Source organism: Pygocentrus nattereri, chromosome 16, assembly GCF_015220715.1.
Source record: "Pygocentrus nattereri isolate fPygNat1 chromosome 16, fPygNat1.pri, whole genome shotgun sequence".
Classification (NCBI taxonomy): domain Eukaryota; kingdom Metazoa; phylum Chordata; class Actinopteri; order Characiformes; family Serrasalmidae; genus Pygocentrus; species Pygocentrus nattereri.
In genome coordinates this window covers 1,385,801-1,407,295 of record NC_051226.1, presented here as the reverse complement: position 1 = coordinate 1,407,295, position 21,495 = coordinate 1,385,801, and positions in this window count along the sequence as shown.

Genomic DNA, 21,495 nt, shown 5'->3' with positions numbered 1-21,495 from the left:
CAGATTTCAACAACATTTACTGAACATCAGATCAAATAAAGTCCAGTTCGGTCAGATTTCACCAACATTTACTGAACATCAGATCAAACAAAGTCCAGTTCGGTCAGATTTCACCAACATTTACTGAACATCAGATCAAATAAAGTCCAGTTCGGTCAGATTTCAACAACATTTACTGAACGTCAGATCAAATAAAGTCCAGTTCGGTCAGATTTCACCAACATTTACTGTCAGTTTCCTCTTTTTAGGTCACGTCATGTGGAATAACTTCCCTCTGACTCACTTTCTTCTCTGACTGCTGTTTCTCTCCTCGTCCCTCCCCTGTGTGGCGTCACTCACTCCAGTCTCAGAGCTCATCGTAATGCACAGATCTGATTGGCCGAGTAGCGTCACGTGATATTTACAGCGCATGAGATTGGTCTGTGAGTCTCCCGGTCACTAAAGCTACCGTAAAGTCTAGAAAAGTTATGCTGATTAAAATATAGTATATAAAGTTTAACAGTTGTAGGTCCAGGTCAGCATAGGACAGCATCTGGGTCCGGTCTCATTAGAGTGACAAAGTGACCCAAAATGCAATTAAAGCTTTTATGATCTGAGATATAGGCAAATATTTAGGAAATTTGACTGATTTTTGGCTTGTACTATAATAGTTGCATACAATGAAGAAATAGTTCAGATATTTAAGGGTTCTTTAGTAAAGACAGTGGTTCTAAATAGAGCTCTAGCTCTTCAGATTGATGGAGAATGTTCTGTATATGGTTATATAAACCATCAAAAAGGGTTCTACTGTTATGACAAGCTTGACATTGTAACCACTGATGGCAGCACAGAGCCATGTAAACATTACCATGTTGAAAATGTTCTAAGAGAGCTGTGGGTCTCTTTTAACTCATGAGAATGCAGGAAAATAGTTTTCTAATATTTTTACTGGCATCACAGAGCTTTCTTTTAGCTGTCGGGAGACGCAGGGCTTTCAAGTGAGAGGGTCCAGGGCTCCCTACAGGCACGTTTGGCATGTTTGGTGAATATATGACTCTGCCTCACACTCAGCTTTAAGTTTTATCTGAGATGTTTGTGATCAGCATCTCCAAGGATAATTATCGGAAAATTGTTTTCCAGATAATTTGCATTCTCTTCAGGTGGCATTAAAACAAGTCTACAGGATAATTAAAACTTTTTCAGCAAGTCCTGAGGTGCCAAGTAAACAATGATCATAATGAAATTATTCTTTTGAATAAACAATGCCATCGTTTTTTGTCAGTTCTAATTTCTCTCCCAGGACCAACTCTAAACCACATAAAACTGCTGTTCACGCTATTCACAGTGCTTTTCCAGAAGCTTCATTGGCTGTTTGTCAGGGCTAAACTGCTGTAGGCTGAATGGGTGGGGCTAAACAGCTGTAGGCTGAATGGGCAGGGCTAAACTGCTGTAGGCTGAATGGGCAGGGCTAAACTGCTGTAGGCTGAATGGGTGGAGCTAAACTGCTGTAGGCTGAATGGGTGGAGCTAAACTGCTGTAGGCTGAATGGGCAGGGCTAAACTGCTGTAGGCTGAATGGGTGGGGCTAAACTGCTGTAGGCTGAATGGGCAGGACTAAACTGCTGTAGGCTGAATGGGTGGAGCTAAACTGCTGTAGGCTGAATGGGCGGGGCTAAACTGCTGTAGGCTGAATGGGTGAGGCTAAACTTCTGTAGCTGAAGGGGCGGGGCTAAACGGATATAGACTGAATGGGTGTGGCTAAACTACAGTAGGCTGAATGGGTGGGGCTAAACTGCTGTAGCTGAATGGGTGGGGCTAAACTGCGGTAGGCTGAATAGGTGTGACATCACAACTGCAATGAAAACACAATTAACTGGTTTTCCAGCTTAATTTCAATACATGCATTGATTTGGAGTGAATGGTACTTTTACAGTGTTTACATGGATAACGTAACAATGTTTACATGCTGCATCAACATTTTTATCAAATAAAAAGGGAAGAAAATTCAGAGATGGCCATATGAAAGTGAACACCACCAGTTGCATGGCCATAAAGTTCATTTTGGACAGTAAAGAAGTCAATAATCTATCATCAATTTATAGTTTAATTACTTTTAATGACTTTTGCATTTACATTCTAACAATCCTGCACATGAGTCATATTTCCCAGGAGTTTGAAGGCCTGACATCCAAAATGCAGTGATTGAGGTCAAAATGCTCTTTTACTTTTAGCTGAGATGCTTGTGTGTCTCTTTACCTGAAAGCCGGTGTTAGCCTTTACAGCATGTGGCTAAAGAGGATCAAGGAGGCTTTAACTTGTATTCTTTTGAAATTTATTTAAAAAATACATTTATTATGTATTATATCAATAGACCAGTGTTTAGCATGCTGAACTTTGTTCCAGACTACCACCAACGCACCTCCTGTGAGGAGCTCTTGTCGGGGGACATTTTTGACTGATTAAACAGATCAGCAGATGCTATGAAAAAGAAATGAAAAAGTATTGATTATTTTATTATTCCTAGGTGTTACCTGCTGTTTGGAGAATGCTGATAAGACATCCTGTTCTCCTGGGATGTCAAGTTGTGAAAAGTGCAAGTGCACTGGGGCCAAACTAGGGTTGAATATGTCATTTGTCATGCTATGTGATATTCTGTAGTGCAGCCTTACATCCCTCAACTGTGCTACTATTGTGAAAGGGAAGCATTTGCGAGCCACAAAGTGGTAGACCATGCAAACTCTCAAAGCAGGGCTGAAAAATGTAAAAATCATGTATCCTCTGTTGTATCACCCACTACAGAGCTCCAAACTGCCTCTGGAAGCAATATCAGCACAAGAACTGAGCAGCAGGAGCTTCATGAAATGGGTCTCCATGACTGAGCAGCTGCACACAAGCCTAAGATCACTATGTGCAATGCCAAGTGTCGACTGGAGTGGTGCAAAGCTCCACCACTGGATTCGCTAATCATTGAGTTCAGGTCTTTCAGCCACACCCATGACTAACAGGCATATAAAATCAAGCATATATACATGCAGTCTCCATAGACAAACACTGGAAGTAGAATGGGTCGTACTGAAGAGCTTAGTGACTCTTGGGGTACAAGTCAGATCATGACATTTCTACACTGCTAGATCTGCCCTGGTCAACTGTAAGTGCTATTATTGTGAAATGGAAGCACCTAGGAGGAACAACAGCTCAGACTCAAAGAAGCAATCATTTAACGGGGCCACCAAATGCTAAAGTGTGCAGCATGTAGAAATTGCACATGCTGTGTTGTATCAATCACTACAGAGCTCCAAACTGCCTCTGGAAGCAACATCAGTACAAGAACTGAGCGTCAGGAGCTTCATGAAATGGGTCTCTATGGCTGAGCTGCTGAACACAAGTCTAAGATCACTATGTGCAATTCCAAGCATCGGCTGGAGTGGTGTAAAGTGCTGCCACTGGACTCTGGAGCAGTGGGAACTTATTCTCTGTAGTGATCAATCAGCTTCACAAACTTTCGGTCTGATAATGAATCTGAGTTTGGTGGATGCCAGAAGAACGTTACCTACTGGAATGCAGAGCCAGCAGTAAAATTTGGAGGAGGAGGAATAATGGGCTGGGGATGGTTTTCAGGGTTTGGGCCCCTCAGTTCCAGTGGAGGGTGATGTTGATGCTACAGACATGGAGTGGCCAGTTTGGTGCGTAAGAACTCCAGTGAGTCATGACCTCAACCCCACTGAACACCTTTATTTTGATTGCAAGCCAGGCCTTCTCATTCTTCTCTTTTTTATTGAAAATATCAGTATCTGTAATTTATTTATTCATTTGTTTAATTTATACAGAGGCAAGTTAGTCCACTGAGATTACGCTCTCCTTTTCATAATTGGGCACTGCATGAAAATGCTTTCTTACCAAATTCTGGTTCTATTATGCCTTCTGACATAGTGTGCCATGGTGTTGTATATGGACATTAGCACAGCTAAAAACAGTAGCTGTATGTGTATAATTTTAGAGACAGTATGAACTGGATTGTATTTGAGGGAAGGCTTGTCTGTCCCTGTTCAGTTGTGCTGTGATATAAAGCCCACTGGACCTTCCAGTCTGCTTTTGTTTTTCCCCAGGAGTCTTTGCTGCCTCAGTACCGAACTCTGGAGTCGGCTCCGGTGGACAGCTGGAGCTCCTCTGCCTCCTCCTGCCTGATCAGAGCTGATAGGCTGCCTCCCCTGCTCCTCTTTACAGATGCCACCCAGACTCGGCCTTCAGGTCCCTCTGACTCCACCGACACCAACACACCCCTGTGAAGAGGAGAATCTGAGAGACCAGCACAGTCCACTGAGAGGAAGTCTGGACTCTTTCAAAGCGAACAAGTTTAGTTTACTCTAAACAACAAACAGTTACTGTTATAGGAAAAGAGGTTTTTGAGTATTTTTATGTTTTAGACCATTAGAAAAACAACCAACAGCTGCACTTTACATTTTATGACAGATGAACCAGAAGAAACGGAAAAATTCAGCTTCAACAACTTAAACTCCAGGCTTATTGTTCAGTTATTAACCTTTATTCTTATTATTCAGCAATTCCAAAATATTCAGTATCTACCATGAATTATTCAGAATCTACTATGAATTATTCAGTATATACTATGAAATATTCAGTATCTACTATGAATTACTCAACATATACTGTGAAATATATCTACTATGAAATATTCAGTATCTACTATGAATTACTCAATATATACTGTGAAATATTCAGTATCTATTATGAATTGTTCAATATCTACTATGAATTATTCAGTATATACTATGGAATATTTTGAATCTACTATGAATTTCTTATGTATCTCTATGAGTGATTCAATGTGTTATGAAACATTCAGTATCTACTATGAAAGGTTCACTGTTTACTATTAATTATTCTGTAAATACTAATAATTTGTTGAGTATCTAAAGTTACAGTAGATGTTCAGTATGTACTGTGAATGATTTTCTCTATATACCAGAAGAAAGTGAAGAGGGTTCATTGCAAGTGATTTGGAGCATCTGTATCGGCCCATTCATCATGAACCTTTCACACAATGTAAATTACAGCCTTGTTTAAATGATGTAGAAAAATATATATTTTTTGTTGTTACTGATGTTTTTTGTGGACAGTAACTATGAAGATAATAGATATTAATTTGTTTATTACACAGTATAAATTATTTACAAAGCTTTATGAATTGTTGCATATCGTCTATGAATTGTTCTGTAACTATAAATTATTCCAAAAATGTAAAATAATTTTTTTTTTGCTGCTGATGCAATTAACTTCCAGCACTGCTCAATGTCAAACAGAGAACAGAAAAATATGATTAATATTTTTGTTAAACAAACACTTCTTTCAGGTGTTTTGTTTTTGATGATTAATTTTAGTTATTATTGAGTTTTTGTTGTCTTAGAGTTGCAGTAAAGATTAGATTTTTCTTATTTTCAGCTCCACCTTTCTTTCTGGGGCAGTCGTGGGCTGGAGGTCAGGGAACCGGCCCTGTGACCGGAAGGTCGCCAGTTTGATCCCCTGAGCCGACAGTACATGACTGAGGTGTCCTTGAGTAAGACACCTGACCCCCAAATGCTCCCCAGGCACTGTGGATAGGGCTGCCCACTGCTCTGGGCAAGTGTGCTCACTGCCCCCTAGTGTGTGTGTGATATTTAACTTCATGGATGAGTTAAATGAGGAGGTGAAATTTCACCATTGTGGTACAAATAAGGGCCACTTAATCTTTTTACCAATGTTTATCAAAGATGCCACTAATTATGGAGCTGATGCTGTGGTTTCTGACATGGTATGATTGTACTATTACCTATTAACATGGACTATAGTGTCCTACACCGCTAGTGTAGTGTATTAGTGACCATCTTTGAATCTGAGTTTTGCTTGTATTTCTGTCTATTCACTAAACCTGGATGGGCTGACTGACACTGACAATGACTACATTTAGGGAAAAAGCATGATTGTTGACCAAACTATGACTTTAAAAATGAGCTAAAATTTCCACGATGGAATGAACATTTTTGGTGTTGGGCCCCCACAGTGGCACAGTACAGGCGGTGGTGATATTTTCAGAACTACAATGTTTTAGCAGAATTATGATTTAGCAGGTATGTCTGCAGTGCTGGACGTCTGTGTGGTGAGTAGACAGTCCGCAGTGCTTTCTGAAGAGTTTAGTATTCACTCATTCATCATCTTTAAGCGCTTCATCCTGATCGGGTCGCAGTAGCAGTAGCAGACGACCCTGTCCCCCTCAACTTCCTCCAGCTCATTCCTGGGGTCCCCCAGCCTCTCCCAGGCCAACTTGGAGATATACTGCCTCCAGCAGGTCCTAGAATGACCCCAGGGTCTCGTCCCAGTAGGCCATGCCTGGTAACCCTCTACCGGTATGCATCCAGGGGGCATCCGCATCAGACGCCTGAATCGCCTCAACTGGCTCTCTTCAGCATGGAGGAGTAGCGGCTTTCCTCTGAGCTCCTCATGGATGACCGAGCTCCTCACCTTGTCAGTAGAGTGTTGCCCGCCACCCTGTCAAGAGGTTCATTTCTGCCGATTGTATCCTCGATCTCATTCTTTCGGTCATTACCCACAGCACATGAACACATGTGAGGGTCGGGATGTAGACCGACCAGTAAACAGAGACCTTTGCCTTATGACTCAGCTCCTCTTCACCACTACAGTCCAGTACAGTGACCGCATTACTGCTGCCACCTGTCCCAGCCTGCGGCCGATCTCACCATCCCTCTTCCCATCACTCATCAACAAGACCCCTGACTGTTACCGCGAATCTCGCTCAGTTAATTCACTATATATGTAAACACAGGGCTGACTCCACACCATACTTAAGACATAAAACAGGCAGGGTTCAGCTTTGCTGGCCTAACCGCTGCTAAAAAGATTATTATACATAATTGGTTTAATCCAAATATACGACTATCACAATAATGGTTACTGTTCTACTATGATATTGACTACTGCAATGATAAACAAAACTAAACCAGCTACAATATTGGTGTGAGAAGCAATTAAATCAGCTCTTAGAGATTTGCTTACCTGCTTACATCACAGAGTGCCTGTCTGTTTATGTTCCATCACGTAATCTAAGATCTGCAGAACATTAACAATGGTGTACATTAACAGTGGTGTACATTAACAGTGGTGAACATTAACAGTGGTGAACATTAACGGTGGTGAACATTAACAGTGGTGTACATTAACAGTGGTGAACATTAACAGTGGTGTACATTAACGGTGGTGAACATTAACAGTGGTGTACATTAACAGTGGTGAACATCAACAGTGGTGAACATTAACAGTGGTGAACATTAACGGCGGTGAACATTAACGGCGGTGAACATTAACGGCGGTGAACATTAACAGTGGTGCACATTAACGGTGGTGAACATTAACGGTGGTGAACATTAACGGTGGTGCACATTAACGGTGGTGAACATTAACGGTGGTGAACATTAACAGTGGTGACCATTAACGGTGGTGAACATTAACGGTGGTGAACATTAACGGTGGTGAACATTAACGGTGGTGCACATTAACGGTGGTGAACATTAACGGTGGTGCACATTAACGGTGGTGAACATTAACGGTGGTGAACATTAACGGTGGTGAACTTTAACGGTGGTGCACATTAACGGTGGTGAACATTAACAGTGGTGCACATTAACGGTGGTGCACATTAACGGTGGTGAACATTAACGGTGGTGAACATTAACGGTGGTGCACATTAACGGTGGTGCACATTAACGGTGGTGAACTTTAACGGTGGTGAACATTAACGGTGGTGAACATTAACGGTGGTGAACATTAACGGTGGTGAACTTTAACGGTGGTGCACATTAACGGTGGTGAACATTAACAGTGGTGCACATTAACGGTGGTGCACATTAACGGTGGTGAACATTAACGGTGGTGAACATTAACGGTGGTGCACATTAACGGTGGTGAACTTTAACGGTGGTGCACATTAACGGTGGTGTACATTAACAGTGGTGCACATTAACAGTGGTGAACATTAACAGTGGTGAACATTAACAGTGGTGAACATTGACTTTCCCACATTGGGTGAAACTCTGATGTTGCTCTAGTTTAAACTCTGACATTTGAAGCCTGTAATGAGCTTCATTGTGTTTTAGTGTTTCAGTAAATCCTTCAGTAAATTCTTCAACTTGAAGCCTCAGTCTGAACCCTGGAGGAGGCTTTAGTCCAGCACGCTCCACTTTACTCAGAGCGGACTAATACAGCTTATGAGCTCTTATAATGTGTTATGAACAGTACTTATGCTGCATTATGTTAATAATTCATAATGCATAATAAGCATGGCTATAACATGTAACGCATGTTTATAAATATGTATAGCCGTGTTTATAATGCCTTATGAATGCATCTGGAGGCAGTCGTGGGCTGGAGGTCAGAGAACCAGCTCTGTGACCGGAAAATTGCTGGTTCTATCCCCTCGGCTGACAGTCCATGACTGAAGTGCCCTTGAGCAAGGACCCTAACCCCCATTTGCATGCCATGGATAGGGCTGCCCACCGCTCCGGGCAAGTGTGCTCACTGCCCCCTAGTGCGTGTGTATGTGGGTGTTTCCCTGCACGGATGGGTTAAATGTGGAGATCTATTTCCACAGTGTGCAAACACAGTTGGCTGATGGTTCTGCCTTCAATTCAATTCGCATGTTATGCATGTGTTTATAGATGCTAAGAAACATGACATTTGTAAAAAGTGTTATCAAAGATTCTTCCCCTGAATTTAGTGTTAAGCTGATGTTCAGGCAATTTGAGGGGAGCAATACACATTTTGTCATGCTGCTGTAAAACAAGCTGCCTTACGGTTCTCGTCAGTGTTTAATATGACAAAAAGCTTCAATGTTATCCGCCCACTCAACACAGCGCAGCATTCGGGACTAATTATTATACATGCACAGGTTTCAGACTGAGATTACCTCTGAGCTCGGTGATCAATATTTGTATTAGCTGAGCAAATTCAATTGAAACAATGATTGTGCAGCTTGCATTGTATTTATATAGAGCCTAAAGAAATAATGAGAATCCCTGGCCCAGGTTTGAGGCAACTGGCTCACAGGTTTTATAAATTCTGCACATTTTCTATCAAAGCCTCAATATCTCTATTAGGACTAAGTTGACAGGTGTGCTATATGCAAATGTAAATGCAAATGTACATGTAGCTGCTAAACACTCTGTCACGTTCCATCATCTCCACTTTGACAGCGCCCTTATTGAGCAGAGGCTGCTGGTGTGTTCTTTAAGACCAATTTTCCCCGAGCGTTCTCCAGCACTCACAGAGTCAGACTGATGTCAGCGAGAGGCAGGCAGTGATTAAAGAGCCACGTCTTCCTCTCATCCCTCCACTTGTCTGGGAAGTTTAGGCCTGCATGCTAACTGAATGCTGAAAGCAGCGAGTCTGTCTTTCCCTCCTTAAAGAGTAAACACGGTGACTCACAGCGCCACGGCTGGACTGCTGAAAGTATTTCCCTGGATTGCATAATAGCATGAAGACTCCATATAGACTCAACATAGAGCAGCTTATTTTAAATCGTTCTCATAGCAGGGTGAGTAAGAGTCTGTCACGCTTCCAGAGCGCTCACAGAGACATGGACTCCATCTCCCAGAATGCACGCAGAGATTACATGACTGAGCTACTTCCCCCACACCCGGAGTCCAGGTCAGACTCCGTTACCCAGAGTTACCTGGGGAATCACATGACACCTGAGCTCTGGACTCTGGATCCCCTGAAAACTAATACATATCACCTGTTTTAATCATGTGACTTATGTAGTTTAGTTTATAAGCCACAGTTTTAGCTAGAACCAGTTGCGAGGAACTGCTTTCTTTGAGAATCTACTGGACGTTTTTTCCAATGTCTATTCCGTGTTTTTGACGGAATCTACTGAGCATTTATTCCATTGTCTCTTCTGTGTTTTTGACGGAATCTACTGAGCATTTATTCCATTGTCTATTCCGTGTTTTTGACGGAATCTACTGAGCGTTTATTCCATTGTCTATTCCGTGTTTTTGACGGAATCTACTGATTGTTTATTCCATTGTCTATTCCATGTGTCACGGTTGGCCCCTCCCAGTCCTGTCCATGTGCTCGTGTTTTGGTTTTGTAACTCCGCCCCTGATTGTATTCACCTGTCCCTCATTGTTACGTGTATTTAAGCCCTGTGTTTGCCCTTTGCGTTTGCCAGTCTTTGTATCATTGTATCGTTGTACCTGGTCTTTGTTTGTGTTGGTTCTGGTCGTCGTCGTCATGTCTTACCCTCGATCTGTCCGTATCGGCTCATTGACCCTGGACTGTTCTGACTACGACCCTGGATTTGCCCCTAATAAATCTCGCTTATCTCAGCGTGTGCGTCCGCCTCCTCGCTCCCCCTTACACCATGTTTTTGACGGAATCTCCTGAGCATTTATTCCATTGTCTATTCCGTGTTTTTGACTTTGCCTTTTTTATCTACCCTTTTCTACTTTTACTGAACTTAGCCATGTTAGGCTATAGTAGTTTTAACCAACAGCTGACAGCACTAACTAAAAAACTATTAAGTACTAGATATACTCAAGTTATGCTGAAGGGCCCAATAGGTTCTAGATAGATTCTTATACCATCTCTCTCTCTGTTCATTATCTACAAACCACTCTGAATCTGGGCTGGTAAAGAGAAGAATGGTTATTACTGTGGTTCAACTGGGTTCTTCCTGTTTTCCTCAGAAAACTGTCTTCTCAGTTTACACCATATCTATGTGGAGGAGTTTCTGCTTTACTCTCCTGTTTATACACGACATCACACTGAGGTTTAATGTGAGAATGTTAGTATTAGTTATTAAATCAGAATATTAAGCCGGTCACTCTCTTAACTACAGCTGGTTTGGTGTGATTGTGCCTTCTTTAGGTTAAACACATCATGCGCAGTTTAGTCAGTCATCTAATGACTACAGCTTTGGCCAACCTGGTTTCTAAACTATTATATGATGTAAAAAAATTTACCCAAAGATGTTTTTTGAAATATGTTTGGCAATAGTTTGTGCTCTGTCTTTTGAAGTTTCATTGTTTTTTGACCTATATTTAATGAGAAATCGAGGATAGATACTTTAATATCCAAAGACTGTCATGATATTGAAGCAGAAACATTGACCCATCATTATTTAGCAGGGCACCACTCAGCCGATTGAAATTGTTGTGAAAACAAGTGTTGTTATCAAATTAAATCAGTTCCTCCAGGTGAAAAGTTGGTATTTGTTCCTTTTCATAACCGAATGTTTTAAAACAGAGCAGTAGAGTAAAAGCCTGGAGGCGAGGCGAGGCGGGGTGTGTGGAGTCAGTCCAGCTTAGAACAGATCATCTCAGTGGATTATGGTTCAGTTATGTTCCCTGACTAAAGGCGCTGAGATGGAGCCTTGAGGGTTCCACCCCAGTGATGAGAGGGGAACCGACCCAGTGACAGTCTAGTACCTTTATTTCAGAGAGTGTAAGTTGGGTAACATGATGGTAAATTTCAAAACAGTCTAACTAATTTACACTGAAATCCCCACTAGGTTCTAGATTGTCACGATTGGCCCCTCCCAGTCCTGTCCATGGGTCCGTGTTTTGGTTTAGCCCATGTGTATTTGTTTTGGTATTTCTAGTCCTGCCCCCTCGTTTCGTGACTCCACCCCTGATTGTTTTCACCTGTCCCTCGTTTTCCCTTCGTTACTTAAGCCCTGCGTTTGCACTTTGTCTTTGCTGGTCTTTGTTCTTGCCCTGTTTGAGTGTATCGGTCTGTGTTTGATGTTTTGGTCTCTGTTTGATGTTTTCTCTGTGTATTTGATTGTATTCTGGTTTTGTCATGTCTACCCAACGATCTCTCCGTATTGGCTCTATGACCTTGGACTGTTTTGACCTCGACCCTGGATTTGCCCTCAATCAAAGTCACTTACCTCCGCACATGCGTCCGCTACCTCGCTCCCCGTTAGAGATATTAAGTGGGGAAGTATGTGGAGCTCCACAACACTTTATATGTTGGTGGATATGTCATGTAAAAGATTGCAGTTGAGTAATGGACAGAGTCTGTGTCTGTTTATTATCTATGAATCTGGGCTGGAAATGAAAGCAGTGGTTCTCATTGTGGTTCTACTGGGTTCTCACTGTTTGCATCAGAAAACTATTTTTGTATTTTGTCATTTTATGCCATATAACTCTTCCACTACTGATTTACTTCTCTGCTTAACTGTGTGACATTACCATGAAATTTAGTCTAAGAATATTAGGATTAAATGTTTAGCCTGGAAAAAAAGTGTTTACTTAAGGGGTCACTTTCTTTACTACAGCTGATTTGATGTGATGTTGCCTTCGTTAAGGCATGACGTCCATGTCATGTGCAGGTTCGATGGCCATTTAATGTCTGAAGCGTTGGCGATCGCTCTGTTTGAAACGTTGTGCTCAGTGGATTTAACCGTGAATATGTTTGAATTGTGTTTGGTTGTATTTTGTTCTCTGTCTTTTGGGATTTGATCATTTATGGACATTTAATGTAAATAAAGGAAAGAAAGGTTAATGTCCGAAGAATGTCCGTTTTTGTATGTTATTTAAGCAGAAACATATTGACACACTTAGCTGAATGAAATAGCTGTGAACACAAGTGCTGTTATCAAATAACAGCAAGGCTGAAACGTTTCTCAGTCATATTGGGCAGTTGGTTTCAATTGGTGTATAAAGGCTATTAAAGACACTAAACATCAAAAGATCACTTTGTTTGCAGGATGAGGTTGATGTTGTTCCTGGAAACCTATCCCACAAGTCAATCCTGATGGGAAATTTACCATGACACCTGTGACGTCTTTACTCCATCTGGACCGGCTTAATATTCCATTCTAATAGCAGCGAGAATAAGTGTCTAGAACTGTGACCCCAAATGTCAGAGGTTGCACAGCATCCTCATCTTTCATGGCACAGATGTCTTCGGCCGCCGTGGTGACCTTGCCATGTCATTTGCTTTCCAGAACCATGTTGGTTTTTCCGCTGTTGTGTAGGGTATGATGGAACGCTGTGGCAGGATAATGGATGATCGCCGTCTGGACACTGACGTTGATCAATGTAACGTGAATCCAAAGCCGTAAGTACAGCTTTTACAAACGACGCTGTCTGTCATAAATCATCAGCAGGACAGGAAAACAGGGGTGAAATTGCAGCCCATCATTACCGTTCCCAGCTATTATCAGTGTAACACGCCTGCCGCTGTTTGAATGCTCAGGGAACCTGTGGGGATGGCACCTGAATTCAGAGCAACTGGTGGCTCCCAGCAACCATGTTTTCGTCCTGCCCCTGACGGACGAAGGTAGGCTGACCCTGCCCTTGCCGAGCGCTCTGGACCACTGGCCAACTCTCTCTGGCTTCCAGATGGCAGCCTGAATACCAACTAATTCAGGCAGCAGGCCGTCTAGACCAGCATACAGATCAGCTCCTTTAAAATTCCTCTCCAGTCAGCAAAGCCAGCAGGCTAAGGCTGCGATCGCTGCGAGAGCAAATGACAGCCAAAGTCGAGAGTGTTTCCAGGTGATTTTACAAAAGAGGCTGTGGTTTATTTTTAATGTGTCGAGGAACACATGCATATAAATATGGACAAGCAACCCTCCCCTGTAACCTCCACACACTTTACCCCAAATGCAGCAAATACATGCTTAGTGTAAACGCCTCAGTATCCGTACCCCATTCCTGTACTGAAGTACTGCTGCACTGAAATTCAGTACTTGTACTTTTAATCATTCACAGACATCTGTATCATTTTTACTCCTTACATTTAGACCCTCAATGTACTTAAAATGTTGGGAGTCAGTGTTACTTTTCCCAGGTGGAGAGCAGAATTGAAAGACTTTCATATGTGGTGATGAAATCCGATATGTATCCAATCTATGGCAATGCAACTCAGTCTGAACAGCCAGATCGGAGTTCACACGGCTTTTATGGCTTTCAAAAAGTGATACTTTTTTAATCCCACAAACGGGGAAATTCCACCTCTGCATTTAACCCATCCGTGAAGTGAAACACCACATACACACTAGTGAACACACACTAGGGGGCAGTGAGCACACTTGCCCGGAGAGGTGGGCAGCCCTATCCACAGCGCCTAGGGAGCAGTTGGGGGTTAGGTGTCTTGCTCAAGGACACCTCAGTCATGGACTGTCGGCCCTGGGGATCGAACCGGCGACCTTCCGGTCACAGGGCCAGATCCCTAACCTCCAGCCCACGACTGTCCCACAAACTTACGTGCAAACTAACGTGGCCTTTTTACAGCGAACTCGAACACACTGTGGGTGATGAGCCCAGCCGTAACCACTGGTACTCATGTGACGCTGGCGAAGATGAAACTGCAGCTCCTGGAGCGACAGGCATTCCTTGGCCATCATGATCGTTTACCTCTGGACGAGCCACGTGAAGCTGTTGTGCATGCGAGTCGGGTTTAGGAGCTGGTCTGTTCAGACTGATGTCGCATACAGATCATATTTAAAAGATAATCTGGGACACTTTTACCTGTGTAAACGTTGACATTCCTTCACTCCACACGCAAGATGAGCTGCCTTCAGCTGAGAGAGGTGTTGTGGTGTGTGTAGACCATTAGTTGTGTAATGCTGCTTATAGGGTTTTATTGGCATAGCTAGTGTGGCATTTTAGGACATTTATATAGATAGATAGATAGATAGATAGATAGATAGATAGATAGATAGATAGATAGATAGATAGATAGATAGATAGATAGATAGATAGATAGATAGATAGATAGATACTTTATTGATCCTGAAGGAAATTTAGCAAGAAAATTAGACCTCTGCATTTAACCCATCCGTGCAGTGAAACACCCACATACACACGCACTAGTGAGCACACACACACTAGGGGGCAGTGAGCACACTTGCCTGGAGTGGTGGGCAGCCCTATCCATGGCACCCGGGGAGCAGTTTGGGGTTAGAAGGTAAAAAAGTCATCAGTTTCTATGAATGTCACATTTGTAAGCATCTATAAACACATCTATGACATGTTATAATGCATTCATAAGGCATAAACAGCATGGTTATAAATATTTTTTTATAAAAATGTATTACACTGAATTCCACTTTACAGAATGTTTATTATACATTATGAATTGTGAATATAATGCATTATAAGTATTGTTAATAACAGTGGTGTACATTAACAGTGGTGAACATTAACGGTGGTGAACATTAACGGTGGTGAACATTAACAGTGGTGAACATTAACAGTGGTGCACATTAACGGTGGTGAACATTAACGGTGGTGAACATTAACGGTGGTGCACATTAACGGTGGTGAACATTAACGGTGGAGCACATTAACGGTGGTGAACATTAACGGTGGTGCACATTAACGGTGGTGCACATTAACAGTGGTGAACATTAACAGTGGAGTACATTAACGGTGGTGTACATTAACAGTGGTGAACATTAACGGTGGTGCACATTAACGGTGGTGAACATTAACGGTGGTGAACATTAACGGTGGTAAACATTAACAGTGGTGAACATTAACAGTGGTGCACATTAACAGTGGTGAACATTAACAGTGGTGAACATTAACAGTGGTGCACATTAACGGTGGTGAACATTAACGGTGGTGAACATTAACAGTGGTGAACATTAACAGTGGTGAACAGTAACAGTGGTGAACATTAACAGTGGTGCACATTAACGGTGGTGAACATTAACGGTGGTGAACATTAACGGTGGTGCACATTAACGGTGGTGAACATTAACGGTGGAGCACATTAACGGTGGTGAACATTAACGGTGGTGCACATTAACGGTGGTGCACATTAACAGTGGTGAACATTAACAGTGGAGTACATTAACGGTGGTGTACATTAACAGTGGTGAACATTAACAGTGGTGCACATTAACGGTGGTGAACATTAACGGTGGTGAACATTAACGGTGGTAAACATTAACAGTGGTGTACATTAACAGTGGTGAACATTAACGGTGGTGAACATTAACGGTGGTGAACATTAACAGTGGTGAACATTAACAGTGGTGAACATTAACAGTGGTAAACATTAACAGTGGTGAACATTAACAGTGGTAAACATTAACAGTGGTGAACATTAACAGTGGTGCACATTAACAGTGGTGAACATTAACAGTGGTGAACATTAACAGTGGTAAACATTAACGGTGGTGAACATTAACGGTGGTGAACATTAACAGTGGTGAACATTAACGGTGGTGAACATTAACAGTGGTGAACATTAACAGTGGTAAACATTAACAGTGGTGAACATTAACAGTGGTGCACATTAACAGTGGTGAACATTAACAGTGGTGAACATTAACAGTGGTGAACATTAACAGTGGTAAACATTAACAGTGGTGCACATTAACAGTGGTGAACATTAACAGTGGTGAACATTAACAGTGGTGCACATTAACAGTGGTGAACATTAACGGTGGTGCACATTAACAGTGGTGAACATTAACAGTGGTGAACATTAACAGTGGTGAACATTAACAGTGGTGAACATTGACTTTCCCACATTGGGTGAAACTCTGATGTTGCTCTAGTTTAAACTCCGACATTTGAAGCCTGTAATGAGCTTTATTGTGTTTTAGTGTTTCAGTAAATCCTTCAGTAAATTCTTCAACTTGAAGCCTCAGTCTGAACCCTGGAGGAGGCTTTAGTCCAGCACGCTCCACTTTACTGAGAGCGGACTAATACAGCTTATGAGCTCTTAGAATGCGTTATGAACAGTGCTTATAATGCATTATGTTAACAATTCATAAGGCATAATAAGCATGGCCATGTAATGCAAATTTATAAATAATTTATAGCCATGGTTATGATGCTTTATAAATGCAATATAACATATTATGAATGTGTTTATAGATGCTTACAAAGTGTTTCCAAAAAATAACCATTTAATGAAACTAATGGATGTTGTAGTATTAGAAATTAAAGCTGAACACATACACTGTAAAAAATTTCACTGTAAATTAACAGTAAAATACTGTTATTTTACAATGCATCTACTGTAATTTTATTTTAACAGTATTTTACTGTATATTAAATTACAGTATATGACAGTAGAATAACTGTATTTTATGGTAATTTTACAGTGCTTGAACTGTAATTTGACAGTATGTTAATGCATATTGGATTACAGTATGACAGTAGAATAAAAGATTTTTACTGCAGTTTTACAGTATATGCCTGTATGTTACTGTTTATTTACAAATGCTACTTTAATTCTTATAAATCAAAAAAGTAGAATTCCAGAAGGATACATATTCAACAAAATATTGCTGTAGCTCATTTAAGGTACTCAATTATTTGTACAGCAATTATTGACATGCTTTAATCATGAGCATAAGATACTGAACTTAAACAACTTCAAAAACAGTGTAGCACTGACGTACAACAGTATCAAGAACAGCACTGACGTACAATAGCTTCAAGAACAGAGTAGCACTGGTTTGAACCATGTGACAGTGAAAAAAGGAGAGAAAGGCACAGTGAACAGTGAGAGAAAACTCCACTACAGAGCTGGGCTGGTATCCTCAATCACCGATGACATGCCTGTAAAACAAACAAACAAAAAACTGAGCAACAAAACACCACTTATAAAATATAAAAATATGAAGTCAGTAGGTGTGTAGTAGAGTTAAGTAGGGCTGGTGGAAAGAAAAAAGCAAAGCAGAAACTAGAAAAAGTCTAGATTTTAAGAAGACTATGTGAGCTTACTTCAGCTTAAAAAAAACAGATAGTTGTAGTATTTTTAAGCAGCACTTCATAGTTAAAACAATACATAAACTAGATATAACCTTACTTCAGGTATTTTAAGAAGTCTGAAAAACAGCTCTTTTAATGATTAACTACTTTTTAAGCAGTGGTTGAAGAGTAATTGAAGCTGTTGATGAAGTACTTGATGCAAAAGCTGAAATAGGTAAAGTAATATTTCAAGTAGCTGAATCAGTGATTAAGGCCTTTGAGGTATTTGAGTAGTTGTATCCTACAGTCCCCTACTGATCAATAAAATGAAAAGAATGTGTCTAAGTAAAATTTTTAAAAGTAAAATCAACAGCTGTTATAAAAGCACATGATTAAAGCATAAGTAATTAAATGTTTCAACTACCACTTCAACTACAAGTATTGCTATTACTGCAATTTATTGTAAACACCCACAAGTACAAGTAGAAAATTTCAAATACTACTATAAAGGTGGTTGGGTATTGCTAAGTGTTTGCTGGATGCTGCTTTAGTAAGCACACCAATATAAAAATAACAAGTTTGTGTACTATTTTACTGGATTTGAAGCAAACACAAAATAAAGACACCATAGCGACAGGACAGCTGTGACCTACCTAGATGAAGTCCCACTCAAAGTCCAGCAAATTTTTCAAAAGCGTGGCAACATGCGGGTTGACACTTGCAGCCCTCTTCTGAACAACCTTTCCGGTCCTCTTGGAGACAACCTGTCCATGGGTGGTCTTGCTTCCTCTTTCTGGATTTATACCGATGAAGCGTCTTTATAAATAAATAAATAAATAAATAAAAATGAGGAAGAAAAAGTATTTGTCTCAAATACTGAAAATTGTTAACTGCCACACTGGTCTGGACTGACTGGACATACATGGTATGTATGATTTCTTAGTCTATGGAAAGAAGAATTGTCAATTTCAGGAACACCAGTAATAGTTTAAGTTTGGTGCTCAAACAATTTGTAAGGAGGTGCTGCCTTACATGTAGTTTAAAATTTTTTGATGTTCAAAGTTCTCCCTGAAATAGCAAATTTCAAGAAGGATCTTCAAACAGTTAAAAATGACACAGGTAATAAAAGTTAGCGGTATTGCTTGTTACACCGACAGTTAAGATATTTTAGATGCTAGTTGGATGACAGGAGGAGGAGCTCCCATCCCATACTGGCCCAAATTCAGGCAATGATTCCAACTCCTTAAAGTGCCAAATGAAAAAGGGGAACTCTTCCTCTTCTAGTCATCTAATAGGCCTTTAAATTAACTATCATCACTACATTCAATACAGCTGAGCTTGGTACTGTCATTTATCTTTAGTAATAACTACCTTTGAATGAATTCCAGGGTTTTGGAGGCCTCGTCTTGATACTGGAGGTTGAAAATGTAGAACACTGCAAACAGTACAGCAAGTCCTGATGCAAAAGTCGGTTGAGTGCTCTCACAGACCACGTGCCCCTCAATGCTGATCATCCAGTGGCAGTTTGTCATGGGCTGATTTCCTATTAAATACAAGTTCAAAATTAGGTGGAATCTCCATTTCCAAAAGTCTTTTCTATCTTGTGCAGTGAGACCTGAGTCCATTTGGACAGATGAACACAATATTTCTTAAATAAAAAAGAGAAGAAAAAAGGTAGCTGATTGGATTGTCAGATGGGGCTGTACAAGGGCAGAAAATACTTCTTGATCTGCAGAATCCTTCCACTTTCATATCTTCTGCAGTTTTGTTGAGTGAAATGTGTGTAAAAATACAATTAATATGCTGTTTTCCAGACATATCATTACACGGATGGACACATAATCTGCAAAAGATCTTTCATTAGTTACTTCATTCTCATTATGAAATAAAGTTCTTTTAAAATGTACATCAAAATACATACCAAGTAAAATGAGCCGAGGACTGGCTGGTAGAGTGAACTTTCTCTCAATGTCAGCAGATGTGGAGGACACCTGTAAAGTTCAACAAAATAATAATATTACAGTATATTACTATGCTTGTGTATAATCACAAGAAACAATCAGCAAACAATGATCAATACTCACATCAGCAAGAATCATTGATCCTTCTGGGCTCTCACCAAAATGAGCCAAAAGAAGCTGAACTACATGGAAAGTCAAATCCCCTTCCAAACCCTGGGAAACAACAGCTTGGACAGCATGGTGGTTTAACTGAGTTCTGAAGTACCCCACAATTGCTCGACCACATTCCTGTATAGAAAGCTCCAAAACCTGAGGTACTTTTACTTTAAGTTTAATAATTATACAGACAAAACAATAGTTAACAGTGACAATAAAAAGATAAGTGTAACATTAATAGCTGGCTAGCTTACCTCCTTTCTTGAACTTCACGTGGACTGCTCTTACCGAAGCTGTGCAGTCCAAACTTGTCGGTCGCAAAAGAGTTGGCTCGTGTCGACTCCTTCACGTGAACGATGGAAGTTGGCTCGTGTCTGAGAGTTCGTTCAGTTTGATAAAAAAGTGTTATCATGAAACCAGAAACAGTGCCTACAATAGTCAGTACGATGTTGATGTATAGTGACTTGTAAAGGGATGATGGCGCGTCCATAGCTTGGCAGAAAATACTGTATCATGCTGCTAAATTAACAGTTATCTAATGGTGTTGGTTAACCGACCGCATTACTGTTAATTTACATGCGAGATATAATTATTTAACAGTATTTTACAATTATTGTAAAATACAGTAAGATACTGTTGTAAATCCACAGTAAATTTACAGCAATTTTTTACAGTGTATATTTAACAAGAAATCACACAAAAGCCTCATCAGCTGAGTCTAATATCAGCTGTTCAGTGTTCAGTGAGTCTCTCTTTACCTTCATTCCAGCTTCCGTTCTTCTCAGGAGCCTCACTTTCAGCTCCTCAAAGAACCTGCAGACACGCCTCCGAAGTTCAGTCTTAGAAGCTGGTTGATGATTTTCTCAAGTAATCAAACCCATTCAGTGGTGCTGAGGTCTGGACTCTGGGGTGGTCAGTCCATCGTCCAGCTTCTTTGTTCGATGTGTCCGTCTCCTTTTCTCAGTGAGGTTCTTCTTGATCAGCTACACGTCCTTTCAGACCCACAGCGCTGAGTGGTCTTCTCACAGTGGAAGGATGGACAGAAACACCTGTGGATGTTTTCAGATCTGAAGCAGCTTGATCTTCTCCTCTCTCTCAGAGATCAAAGCTTTCAGTGCTGTTTATCTGATGGGGGCAGTTTGGGGTCGACCAGCTCTTCCAGGTGATTGTGAGGAGTCACATTTTCTCGTTTTGTAAACTCCCTTTTCACTTAAACTGATCAGGCGTAACATTCTGACCACCTCCTTGTTTCTACACTCTCTGTCCACTTTATCAGCTCCACTGACCGTATAGCTGCACTCTGTAGTTCTACAGTTACAGACTGTAGTCCATCTGTTTCTCTGATACTCTGTTACCCTGTTCTTCAGTGGTCAGGACCCCCATGGACCCTCACAGAGCAGGTACTATTTGGGTGGTGGGTCATTCTCAGCACTGCAGTAACACTGACGTGGTGGTGGTGTGTTAGTGTGTGTTGTGCTGATACGAGTAGATCAGGACACAGCAAGGCAAACAAAGGGCTACGGTGTATTTGTCTGTGACTGTGCACCTATTCATGCAAGTGAATTATATTATGTTTAAACGTACTTTTAAAAAAAACATTAACTTTTGTACTTAATGGCTGTGTTGACTAGAAATGAAAGAAATAAAGGGTGGTCTCAGACT